The sequence below is a fragment of the Octodon degus genome, unplaced genomic scaffold (genome assembly GCF_000260255.1).
Source record: "Octodon degus isolate 3935 unplaced genomic scaffold, OctDeg1.0 scaffold00292, whole genome shotgun sequence".
In the NCBI taxonomy this organism is placed as follows: Eukaryota; Metazoa; Chordata; class Mammalia; order Rodentia; family Octodontidae; genus Octodon; species Octodon degus.
The window spans coordinates 826,397-834,864 of NW_004524868.1; positions in this window are offsets into that span (position 1 = coordinate 826,397).

Consider the following 8,468-nt stretch of genomic DNA (forward strand, 5'->3'; position numbering starts at 1 on the left):
ATTAAGGAATAACAGTCTAGGGGAGCAGTAGGATCATCTGCATGGCAGTGGATAGAAGCAGGATAATCTACATGGGTTGTGTGGATAGAAGACAACGAGCGCATGGATGGGAGCCATTTATGGCAGGGCAGTGGGAAGGGAAGGAATTAGGGAGAGGTAGAAAGCAGAAAGAGATGAGATATAGTGAACATTAGGCTGGGGCTTGAGAAACTGAGAGGACAGAGGAAGAAAGTGGGTAGCCACACAAGGTGAAAGGATAGGAGGAGAAGATTTACATCTATGTGTAGGAATTCTAGGTAGCTTTTTCATTTTCACAGGAGGCTCTCCTGCGTACTCACTTTAACTCAATAGTGAAATAAGTTTCTGCCAGCGTTGTTCTGGAACTTATCTCACACATCTTCACTTGCATCATCCTATGGCTGAATGCCCATTGTGATGTATGTGCACTGCACCTAGGTGCAGTCAGGAGCTGAACCCTTCAGAGAGATGGCTCCATGTCCAGGTTTTTGAGTAATGATGGTTAATAGAAAAGAGCAGACAGGAAGCTGCACTGTTAGTCTCTGTTCTTGGGATGTTCTTGCCTCCGTAGGCAAACATTGATCGGGGGGTATTATATTCCTTAATTACTTAATATGTCAATATCATTATTTTCATATCAACCATCTATAGCCAAAACTAGTACTCTTATTTTGTTTTGTTTTTTTTTTAAATTTTATTTTACAGACTAAAAACAATTAGCAAAAACAGAGTAACAAATGACAGTACAAATGGTACAGAACTTCAGAACAAGAATAAAAGTTTAACAATGGTTGTAGTTTCATCATCAAATCTGTTGTTCAGCTTAGTAGATATAGGTATGGTCAAATAATTATTAATTCTTACTTTCAATAAAACTTAATTTTTATTCTTTTTTACTTTATATTTTTAAAATTTATTTTAAAGAGCATACTAATTGACAAACATTAGAAATAATACACACTTAGAAGAATAAGAGAGGAAATATTCATGGTTTTTCTTTTTTTTACATTTATTTATTTATTTATTTATTTATTTATTGTGTGTGTGTGTGTGTGTGTGTGTGTGTGTGTGTGTGGCCAGCTCAGCCCACCAGGGGGCGGGGCTGGCTGGCATGTGGTGCTGGGTGACTGAACCGTGGTCCCTGTGCTTTGCTAAGCCTGTTCCAAGTAGGTGCTCTAGACGACTGAGCCATCTCGCCAGCCCCTCATGGTTTTTCTATAGCACTTTAATGTCTTCGATGTAGTTGCTCAGATTATAGATAATAGCACATAGAGTTAGACAAACTGAAAATTTTAAACTTCTTTGTACTTTCAAGAAACTGATAGAAATGAGAACCACAATCATCTAATCCTTTGTATATCCTTGCATATTTTCTCACCCTTGCTTCTTTTCCTATCTTTTTCTCTTTCCCTCACCTTTATGTTTATTCTTTATGTTCAGTTTCTACTTTACCGTATCTATTATTCATTTGATATTTTAATTATTTTTCAGGTTCTTACATTAGAGAGACAATATGATATTTACACATGTGAGTCTAATTTACTTCACATGAGTATCATCTTTAGGTGCATCCATTTACCTCTAAAGGCCTGAAGTTTGTCTTTCTTTATAGCTGAGAGTCTGTGCTGTTAGTCTCTGTTCATGGGATGGCATGCTGGGCTTGTCCTAAGTAGGCAAACATTGATCAGGGGTGTATTATACTCTTTAATATTTTAGTATGTCAAACCCACTATGTACATAACAATCATCTATGGCTATAACTGATACTTTTTAAAAAAAATATTTTACAGACTAAAAACAACTAGCAAAAAAAAAAGATAAAAACAGAGTAAGAAATGACAGTACAAGTGATACAGAATTTCAAAAGAAGAATAAAAGTTTAACAATCGTTGCAATTTCATCATCAAATCTTTTCCAGCAGCATTTGTTTTACAGGCTATCTTTTGTTCAGTAAACATGTATGGCCTCATTGTCAAACATAATGTGGCTGACTGTCACTTGTATTTATTCCTATGAGAAGTGTGTATTCATCTCCACTGTATAAAACTATCATTTTTTATATCTATTTCTCAGGTCATGAGTATTATTGTTGTTTCCAAGATTTGTCTATGACAAATTGTGCTGCAATAAACATGGTTGCAATATATCACTGAGGTATGATATTTTCAGTTCTTTTGGAAATATACTAAAGGGAACAAGTGGGTTGAATGGTTCTTCCAATCCTCGTTTCCTGAGGAGTCCAAAGTGATTTCCATAGGGGTTTTACCAGTTTATAATGCCACCAAAAGCAGAGAAAGGTTTCTTTTTCTCCACAGCCTCTTCAGCATTTGTTATTAGTTGATTTGTTCATGACAGCCATTCTCTCTGGAGTGAGATGTTATCTCAATGTTTTAATTTTCTTCTCTCCAATGAACAGGGCTGCAGAAAAATATTTTATGTATTTTTTGCCACTTGTATTTATTCCTATGAGAAGTGTGTATTCATCTCAGATATTTATTTTTGGATTGGGTCTTTGAATTTTGGAGGTCTCATTATTTTTTTTAGCTTTTTATATATTCCAGATAGAAGTCTTTGCCTGAGTGACTATTCAGATTTTTTCCCAGTTTGTGGGTTGACTTATTACTCTATTGTTCATTTCTTTTGACATGCAGAAACTTTTCAATAAGATGTGATCGTAGTTGTTGATTCTTTGAAATATTTCCTGTGCAATTTGGATTTTGTTCATGAACTTTCTCCCTACACCATGTCTTCAAGTTTTCCACTTACGTTGTCTTCCAGTAGAATTAATGTTTGTGTTTAAATGTTTAGATTTTTAATCCATTTCTACATTTGTTTGGTGCACAGTAATAGACCTGCACCAAAGTTTAAAATCCACTTTTTCCAGCAGCATTTGTTTTATAGGCTATCTTTTGTTCAGTAAACATTCTTGGCCTCTTTATCAAAGACAATGTGGCTGACTGCCTTTGTAGTTGAATTTAAATCTTCTAATCTGTTACATTGATCTTCATATTTTTTCCCATTACCACACTTATTTTGTCACATTATCTTTGTAATATAATTTCAAGTCTGGAATTGAAATGGCTCCTGTTTTACCTTTGTTAGCCAGTATTGTCTTTGGTTTTCTAACTCTTATAATTCCAAATAAATTTTAGGAATATTTTCTCTACATATATAAGGCATTTTGATGGTATTTTGATAGGGAATACATTAAATTTGTATGACTATTTTGGGCATATGGCAATTTTCACCATGTTCATCCTTCCGATCCAGGAGTAAGGAACATCTTTTCATTTTCTGAAATTCTGTTAAATCCCTTTGCTCAGAGTACTGTAAATTTTATTGTGTAAATTATTTACTTCCTTTGTTGGATTAGTACCTGTTTTATTTTGGGAGAATGATACAGTGGAGGGAATTGTTTCTCTAATTTCTCTCTCAGTGAGTTTGTTATCTATGTAGATCAATGTTATTGATCTTTGGATGTCAACTTTGTATCCTATAGCATTGAATTTGTTTATTAATTCTAGGAACTTCTTGTTGAAGTTTTTGGTATCTTCCATGTAGAGTATCATGTCATCTGCAAATAATGATAGTTTAACTTCTTCCTTAAATATTCTTATTCTTTTTATTTCTTTCTTAAATAATGACTGTAGCTAATGTTTCCAAAGTTATATTGAACAGTTGGAATCCTTGTCTTTTAAATGATTTCATCCCAGTAAAAGCTTTCAGTTTTTGTCCTTTTAGGATGATATTGGCTGTTGGTTTGTCATAGATGGTTTTTATCAGACTTAAATGCAGGATATCTATTGTAATTTTCTGTAGGGATTTGATAATGAATGAGTGTTGGACTTCATGAAAAATTTTTCTGCATCTACTGAGACATCATGTAGTTTTAGTTTGTGCCTCTGTTGATATAGTGTATTACATTTATAGATTTTTGAATGTTGAACCACGATTGCAAATCTGGGATGAATTCTTTCTGACTGTGGTGTATAATCCTCCTAATTATTTGTTGCATTCTATTTGTTAGTATTTTATTAAAGAGTTTTACATCGATAAAAGTAGCTATTAATAATCTCCTGAATTCATACAGAACTTACATTACTTATTGCTTGAATTTGAGGTTATTTGTTCCTCTTTTGGAGGAGGATTGATTTCCTACATGTTTGTTGTTTTTAAGGGATGTAACGTTTTCTGGATGCTAATTGCAACTATATTTTCAAGGTCTGAAAGTCTATATTCAATTTCAGAAGTGAAGGTAATTTAACAAATATCATAGTTACTCTTCTCTCATTGCTGGGGCAAATACCAAGCTCTCAAAACGAATGTAAGAAAGGTTTATTTGCTCCCAGTTACCAGAGGTTTCATAGTTTAATACAGCCTGAATTACATAGCAAGGCTTCAGAGCCTGTTTGCTCCAGAGTGAGGCTCAGTGCCTTTGTCTTCTCCAAACATGTCCTTTTTGCCCAAGATGGGCTCAATCGCAGATACTGCTGCTCCTGTCTACAGGGTCTGGAGGAGAAGCTGGGGCACCACTGTGTCCAGGATGACCCTCTCCACACCTCTGAGAGGCCACTGGCCTGCAGGTCTCATGCTGCCAGTTTAAAGGTTTGAGCACTCTGGCCCACCCCTCAAGCTCTTCCCTGGTCCCCTAGCCCCACTTCTTGAAGCTTGAGCCTCGTGCTGCTCCTCAAGCTGCATCTGCCCCACCAGCTATATGAGGCTTTAGGGGGACAATTAGAAACAAAGTATAACACCAAATATTGATGGAAGTTTCAATTTGTGGTTTATCTCTTTGAATCTGTTTCATGCATTCTATTTCTTTCTTATATTGCTTATTCAAGATTTCAAGCTTTTTTTTTATTCTCCTCTATTCTTTTTATCAGTGTCTTCTTTAGAAATGCTTAGTCCTTCTTTTATTAAAATTATCATTTCTTTTTTTTGTTAACCTGGGAGATTATTTCTAATCTGTTAACCTCTATTCCCTTTTCTTGTTATTTCTTTACTTAAGATATGATTACTTCAACGATTTCAGGTGTGTGACTACCTATTTTTTATGTTTGTGTCTCATGGATCTATTGTTCTGGGTAGCTTGAGGCCTGACATTGCATTTTGCTCCTTCACTTCAGCGTTTTCTATTTCAAAGTGAACTCCTTATTTTGATTGTTGTGATACTTCTGTGAAAGTATGACAGTAGGTAGCTGTATCTCTGCAATCAGAACCTCTCTGTAATGAGTCTGGCTATCTCTTCTGTGCCAGAGATTCTAGTTTTGTTGTGTCCCATGATTTTGCCTTCTCTACTGATTGTGGGATATTAATTTCTGTTTGGCACTGTCCTCCATACTTCGGTACAGGTTTTTGGTGAGTTTGTTACCCAACCACTTCCCAATATTATTACCCAGGGGAGAATACACGGTTAAAGAAAATATGGTATTCTCGTTACAGTGGTATACTTAGCAGTATTAATAATAGCAAGTGAAATTTCAAAATTGATAAATGTTGGTAACTAATAGTTTTGTATTTCAGACCATAGGAGCATGCACTATATTTATACAGCAAAATGGATGGTAAATTGGGAATTTTTAAATTAGTTCCCCTGTGTTCTTTCTAGGCACCTCCCTTTCATGTACCTGAAGTTTTCCAGGCAGACTAGTTCATATAAGTTATTGTCTGCTGCCTTTCTACTGCAAAGATTTTCTTGTAGGTCTAGCCTCAGCCTTGCCCCCTGCTCCTGACCCTGGGCCTAACAATTTGGCTTAGCTCTACAGGCCCAGCCACAGGTCTCAGCCTCACCTCTGAGAACTGTGCCTCTGACTTACACCTGCTGGGTCAAACTCTGCCTGCCGGGCCAACTCTGTCTGCAGGGTCAAACTTATTTTGCAAGGGCTAAATTCTGCCTGCTCAGAGGTGGATGTTCTTTAGAAAACTAAGAAATCTGTCCATAGACCCTGACTGCTAAAAGATGCTTAGGATGATAGAACTTATTTAATTTACATTTATAATTTGAATTAAATTTCTGTCCTTTTCTAATGGACTTATTTGATCTTCCAATGATCTTATCTTCCAATCTGTTAGTGATTATCACACTGGTGATATATGGGCTATACTGTATTTTAGAGACAGTATAATTGGAAGCAAACCTGCTCTCTTTTCCTTTTATCACTTACTTCTAATTCAAATCATTTTCAAATATTCACCCACAGCCCCTTTGCAATAGTAAGGCTGTCATAGAAAAGGCATACTTTCTAAGTTACTTTTTCCTCATGTATATGACATGAGACACTGTTATATACTATGTTTGCAGGTGTATGGGCCAGAAGATAGGTTAAATTGAAAGACTATTACAAATTTAGACCTAAGTACAGATATTAGGTTAGGACTAGTGAACTGTGGATGAAATGCCTGGCTCACATATGATTTTTCCATAAATATTCCAATATATATTCTCAATACTTTTCTTTCAATGCAATGTCAAACTTTGAAGAGACACTTATCCATATGCTAAAAGATAATTATTGGATGTAATAAAGGCTTAATGTGTACATAAGAGATGATACTATAGATGATGTTATATAAATGATATTATATATGATTATTTTAGTGCTTTCAAAGAAGTGCCCTTGGGAATTTGATGAGAATGAAAATCATAACAGAAAAAGAGAGAGACAAACAGGAAAAGATTTTACTCTGGATATCCCTATGAATGACACACTACAACGACATTGAATCATTCCACTCCATAACGTTTCCATCACTTTTTGGTACTAGGGATTGACCTCAAGACCTTGTGCTTGCCAGGCAGGCACTTAAGCCACTAAGCCCTGTTTCTACTATTCTTTGACAGCATAATGGAATGAGAAGACAACTTTTAGCACATTATACTTGTGGGACATTCCAAACTCAAATTAATAGTCATTGAAACTACTTTGGGATTGAAAAGATGAATGAAAATCCTAAGAAAAAAAAAACGGCTAGTTTTGTTTTCAAGAAAGGTGCTTTGATATTTGTGTATCTGAGTGACCAAGTATACCAAATATGATGGAGATATCTCAAGCCAAACATACCTTTATGCCAAAAAATTAGTAAGAGAGAGGAATAAAAGATAAAGATGTAGATAAAATCAGAGGTGAAAGGGCTGGCCAAATAGCTCAGTGGATTAAACTGGATCAGTATGAATTTGATCTAGCAATGAGACTCTGAATAGCCTGTAGACCTTTCCCTAAAATACAAAAAAAAAAATCGGAGGTGAGGCTTAGACCTGAGACTCTGTATTCATTACAGGCTCAACTACATGCTCAGCTATATTAGGAGAGTAGAGTCCACCTGGGCCACAGGGAAAGAAATCAAGGTCTTACGTAAATGAAAGGTGGTTAACATCACCATCGTCTCCTTTCATTTTTTCTTCTTTCTTTCTTTCTTCTTTCTTTCTTTCTTTCTTTCTTTCTTTCTTTCTTTCTTTCTTTTTTCTTTCTTTCTTTCTTTTATATTTTAGGGAAGGGTCTACAGAGCTTTTAGGGTCTCACTAGTAGATTGGACTCATGTAGATTCTCCTGTTAACAGCCCCCCAAGAGTTGGGATTACAGATGTGCGCATTCATGCAGAGTCTCAGTTGCCATATCAGCGTGCAACAGAGACGGAGCTGGCAGGGCAGGCCTGGGGATAGAACCCTGGCGCCTGCCCCTGCTTGCAGACACTTTAATCTGTTGAGCTATTTGGCTGACCTTCTCTTTCATTTTCTTAATCTACAGAATACTGAGTTGTATAAGTCTAACCATGAGAAAACAAAAGGGAACTTTGCCCTTGTAAACTCCTTACCCAGACAAGAGATGTGAAAAATGGAGGATCTTCTTTTAAGTCTCGTGTCATAACATTTTTCTGTAAGTGAGCTGCCTGTCTCTCTTAGATATCAACTATGTTTTGAAAATGAAGGCTATCTGAAAAGAGTGTAGAAATAATTGCAGCGAAGTCTGAGAAATGATGGATATTGAACTGTGAGACAGAAGAGGAAATGTGTAGTCATGAGGGTTATGCAGGTGCCATTTGGAAGCAGTTAATAAAAACTTACAATATAATCCATTTTTAAACCATATTCTCATGGGACAAGTATGTCAATCTGACCATATTCACTCTTCTCACTCATGACAGAAGACCACAGTGATAATCACCAAGGTAGTGCATAATTTCTTATGTCTGTAGAACTGTGACTCTAGCTCCAAGAGAAAAAATTATCAGAACACATTTAGAATACTAAATAAATGAGTCTCTAAGAGAGAGTTCTAGGAAGTTAAGGTGAAAGTGGGAATAGATTTATGATAAACAACCAGAAACACATGATGTTTTCTTCGATTAAAATGAAATTAGAGTCTGCAGATATTCCCCTGCGATTAACGATTTTCCTAGCACACCAAGGTTAGGCACCACAGAGGCTGTAAGTTTTCATGTGTTAAACACCT